Source organism: Adiantum capillus-veneris, chromosome 9, assembly GCF_014529385.1.
Source record: "Adiantum capillus-veneris isolate H3 chromosome 9, ASM1452938v2, whole genome shotgun sequence".
Lineage (NCBI taxonomy): Eukaryota > Viridiplantae > Streptophyta > Polypodiopsida > Polypodiales > Pteridaceae > Adiantum > Adiantum capillus-veneris.
In genome coordinates, this window is record NC_140939.1 from 39647847 (window position 1) to 39653492 (window position 5646).

Sequence of the window (5646 nt, forward strand, 5' to 3'; positions counted from 1 at the left end):
GTGTTTTCTAGTGTGTACAAGAACGCATGCCAGTAATTGCGACTTTGAACTTCATGGAATTCTTGTCTCGTTCGCTCTTTGAATCGAGCGCGATCATCAACACGAATAGGTGTTTCTTGATTATTAGCATTGCCTCTTGTTTTTTTTAGCATCCATGTTTGTCTGCTTTAACTGTGATTGGTAGCATAATATTCAGCACCTTGGCTTAGAATTAAACATTAGATTCAATATTATCTTATTTCATAATCCCTTGTCTAGGTTTAAGAATCAAGCAGTCACTAAGCTAGTTTGACCAAGATAGGCGTTAGAGATCTTCTCTTAATACCATACGAAATGCCTTCCTAATTTTCAAAGGTTATTTTAGGTTCTTAATCCAATAGGCACCATTGTGTGCAATGCAGTAGTGCTTTCTAGTGTCTTAATCCATATTGTCCTTTAATTTAACTATTATAAAGGGAGTTTACTATTGTGGTGAGCCGGGGGAGGGTAACAGTGCAATATGACCCCCCAAAGTTACAAAATTAAAAGCCAATGAAAAACAAACATACAAAAAACAAAAGTGCCAACAATGTAAAATCTTAATTTGGTACTTCACTCACATGTATTGCCTATGGTACTAGAGCCCAGAGGTTCCCAGTGTGGGCGCTTTTCCTTGAAAAACAAAAAGCCCAGGGCATAAAAAATAAGCACACACATCAAAAATTGAATCAATGTAAAAAAACTTTGGGGGGGTCAAACAAAGGGAATAATTCAAGTGATGATTTCATAAGAAATTCTTTTTAGCGTAGCTTAACTACAAGGTCTTTTAGGTATAGCTCTAGTCAGCCCTCGGACATGAAATACTTTGCTCTCGCGATTAAACAGCTTAATTGACAGAGAGAATTGAGAAGCTTGTCCATGGTATTAATAGTTGCCTCTAGTGCCTCTCGATCGATAAATTAGCGATTCCAGACTTGTTTATTTTTTGACCTTTACAACTACTTATGCGTTTGATTATATTATAGTTGAATGTTTACTGCTGACAAATTGTTTAATATTTTGTTACCAATCAATTTGTGTGCCTATTTGACGAAAGCTAAAGACATTCAACCTCAGATGCTCTTCCACCTCGACGAACGAGCTTCATCTCAATAGCTTCCAAGGATGAAATCTACATCAAGAAAGGGGGCATGTTAACCCTCATAGATACCGTATCACCTTCGACGAATGCCTTATTATTTATTTGATTGAGTCATGGATTGGGCTTGTCAATCCAATAGGTGTGTAGGTGATCGCCAATGAGAGATGCACCACTTATCTTATTTTACAATATTTTTGCAACTATCGGCCACTGTAGGCACCCATGTGTGAATGGATCAAACTCATATAAAAAGGTTTATTTTGACCTAAAATCCTCATTCTTTGAGGTGCAAGCTAAGAAGTGCTCTTGCTCTACCTCTGTCTTCTCCTCCTTTGTGTGCTCACGTATGTGTGTGTTTGTGTGTGTGTGTGTGTGTGTGCGCGCGCGCGCGCACGTATCTGTCACACGTGTCAATGCAAGGGACTTGCTGATACACTGTGTGCGAGCCACAAATGGCTCCAAGCACACAACTAGCCTAAACTAGTAAGCTCAAAGATGGCGATGGTGTGTCACTCACCTCTCTACGCTTGCTGTCGTGGAGGATTCCTCGCCGTGAAGAAGAAGGAGCCACCGCTGTGCCGCACTCAACCGCTTCGCCGTTGTCACAATGCTTGATCGTGCTCTCTCTCTCTCTCTCTCTCTCTCTCTCTCTCTCATACACACACACACACACAAGGAGATGAAGAAGAAGAAAATGGAGATGGAGCAACAACACTCTTTAATTGCACAAATGAGAGAATGAGAGATTTTTAGGTTTAGGTGACTTTTATATGAACTCGCCCCATTCACACTTGGGCGCCCATACTTAGCCAACTAACCCTTGAATGTTCTTGTTAGAGTGCACCTCTCATCGGCAATCACTCTACCCTTTTTCTATTGGACCGACAAGCCCGGTACCTAACTCAACCAAATAAATAAGCGTCTGTCGTAGGTGATAGGAATGTGCGTGATGGTTAACATGCCCCCATTCCTGATGTAGATTCCATCCTCGGAAGCTATTGAGTTGAAGTTCGTTCGTCAAGGTGGAAGAGCATTTGAGATGAATGTCCTTAGCCTTCTTCAATCACTGCAAAATCAAACAACATTGGCACAATAATTTCATTCTCATATACAATTAAAAAGCATATGCAGTTGTAGGCAGACAAATTACAAAATTTTAAACCATTCGTCAGTAATACACATTAAATTGTAATATAATCAAATGCATAAACAATTGTAAAGGTAAAACACTAAACAAGTTCTGGGTTGCTAATTCAACGGTCGAAAGGAACTAAAGATCGACTATTAATACCATGGGCAAGCTTCTCAATTTTCTCCGGTCAATTAAGTTGTTTAATCGCGGGAGCCAAGTATTTCATGTCCGAGGGCTGACTAAAGGCTATACCTAGAAGACCTTGTAGTTAAGCTACGATAAAAGGAATTGCTCATGAAATCATCGCCTGACTTATTTCCTTTTCTTTGACCCCCCAAAGTCTTTTCACATTGTTTCAATTTTGATGTGTGTGCTTATTTTGTATGCCTTGGGTTTTTTGCTTTTCAAGGAAAAGCACCCACATTGGGAACCTCTAGGGCTCTAGTACCATAGGTGATACATGTGAGTGGAGTACCAAATCAAGCTGAGGTTTCTCTTCCAGCTTAAGATTTTACATTGTGGCACTTTGATTTTTTTGTTTGTTCGTTTTTAGCATTTTAATTTTGTAACCTTAGGGGGTCATATAACATTGTTACCCTCCCCACGTTCATCACACTATTAAACTCCCTTTATAATACTTAAGCTAAAGGTCAATAGGGACTAAGCCCACTAGAAAGCCCTAGTACATTGCACACAATGCTGCCTAAATGGGATTAAGAACCTAAGTAACCATAGATTATTAGGAAGGCATTCCCCATGGTATTAAGAGAAGATCTGTAACGCCTAGCTTGGTCAAACTAGCTTAGTTGGACTGCTTGATTTTTAAACGTAGACAAGTGATTATGACAAAAAATTACATTGAATTTAATGTTTGATACTAAGCAAATGTGTTGAATATTATGCTACCAATCACAATTAAAGCAGACAAACATAGATGCAAAAAAGATAAGGGGAAATGCTAAATGGACAAGAAACACCTATTTGTGTTGATGGTTTCACTTGATTTGAAGTGTGAACGAGAGAAAGATTCGATGAAGGTCCAAATCCTAACAACAGCAATTGTTCCTTTACACACTATGAAACACAAACAATACCTCTAGGAGGCACATCAGTGGGAAGAAAGAACTTTGCTAATCACTAAACTCTAAAACAGAAACACTCCTATCCTACTAATCCTCCCTACCCTCCGTCACTCGAGTGATGAGGATCAAAGGTGCTTGATGACATAGGTTTTTGTTTCAGTGTACCGGATGTGAATGTGTAGGTTTGGGTCAATGTTTTGACTTTTATTGTGCATACTCGTTTGCTAATTGCTCTTGCTCTTTACTATTTTTTGTTTTTTGTGAGTATAAGGCTTTATATATACATTCCCTAAGATTGAGAGTTTAAGAGGTCAGGGAGGAAGGTTGAGAGGGGAGTAATTCAATAGGCTGACGTGAATGAAGACTTCTCCCCTTCCTTGGGTACGTCATACTGTTTGAAATGTGCTCGTCACCCTTTGAAACCAATTGTTCCAGTTGGTAATAGGTGAGGATTTTTGCCAATACCTTGTCCTCATGTCGAATACTAGCTCCCGATCCAGTGCATAGTGTTCTATGATTTTTCCTTTCCCACGATCTTTTCATCGGATTTGTCGTCACAAGGTTTGACTCACATGGGTCAGGTGACAGGTAAGAACACAATCTACGTTTTGGCACCCAGATTTGATCATTTCCTTGATAGTAGCCTTGGGCTTCCAATAGTCATTTAGGAATCCAATGCCACATTTCCTTACATTTCTTGGAGTGAGTGGAACGTTTCTTACAAGGCTTCTGTTTTTTAGCACTAGCTATGGTTTCTAAAGAAGCTTTAGGGACCCACTTGTATGTTTTCTTTGCTATATTAGGATGAGTCTTGTCAGAAGCTATATGCATTGCTTCTAGCATTCAAGGGTACGAGTGGTGGCATTTCATCCCCCTCAGGTGTTACCCAGGTCGTCCCCCTGTCTCCCCAAGTGTTTATGGTTGCTGCTAGGTGGACCCAATCCACATTGTATGACTCAGTCATCCCAAGTAGTACATCGATATAAGGAGAATCTTCCCCAACATTAGTGTCCGCTTTACAGGTGTAACAATACTGCAATGGGGCCAAGTGAACTGTGGTGTCAGATCTATGATCAATTATAAACCTGTTTCTTAGGGGATGTGCTCGACCAGTTACAAGATCCACTTGAATGACAGAATCTTGGAACTGCAGGTAGACATGGTTTTTAAACTAGTCATGTACCATTTTTGCTTCCCTCATAAAAGGACGTCCTAAGATCATTTTCGATGCCATAGTGTGCTTGGAGAAATCCATAACAATGAAGGTAGCTCTTATTTAATGTCCAAAGACCTTGATCTTCAGATCTTCTAGCATCCTAATAGGTTTAACAATAGACCCATTGGCCATCTTCACTACTATGGTTGTGGTCGCAAGGTGAGGTCTTCCCATAGTTTTCCAACAATTTTTAGTCACAATGCTAACCCTAGCACCACCATCAAGGATTCCCTTCACAGTTAATCCCTTAGTAGTGATTGGTATGGTCGCATTGGATTCATCACCCTCAAAGTATTGTCCCAACTTGTTCACAGGTATTTCTATAACAAGATTCTCATCTAGGTTGGGTTGTGGATCTAAGTGTTCCTCCTCTATTGGCATCTCCGCAGCTCCATCCATCTGTGCAAATTGTGGTAGCCCAAACTTAAGTTCTCCATTGAGGAAGGCTCGAAGAGTTGAGAATAGCTTAGGGTCTTTATGTAGTGTGGACATGATGGTGGTTCTAACTTTTGAAGACATGAAATCCAACAATTTGGCAATGTTTAACGGCACCTTTTGGGCTTCAGCCCCTTTACGTGGGGAAGATGGGATCTCCATTTCTTCTATAGGATCAGGTAGTCCCTCTGTAAACATTCTTTCCATCAAGAAGTGAGTACGCCCACTTTCCCATGACTTTAAGTCACTTTCTTCTTGGATAACACTAGGTATGGCTAAGGGTCTATGGACTTGGTGACATTGTTGTTGTGTAGGGAACACGGTGTCTATAATCTGGATCTGTCTAGCTGCTGGTTCTAGATCCCTTTGGGTATCTTCTACCAAACTCCTTAATTGCTTGACCCGCTTGATCTCCTTTGTAGGGTTTGGATAAGTTCCTATCTTCTTCTTGGATCCTAGCCATTGTGGCTCATGAAGATCTTCCTTGTTGGTTTCTATTTTAGTGGTCATTTTGGTCTCCATGGTTTCCCCTGAATCAGAATCCTCTTCAGCGTCGTTCATATATACGGGGTCATCACCAGTCCCTATGTTGGTCTTTGCACTGGGGTCTGACTTCGCTGCTTTTTGCGACCTCTTCCTTCGTGTTTTCTTCTTTTTTTGA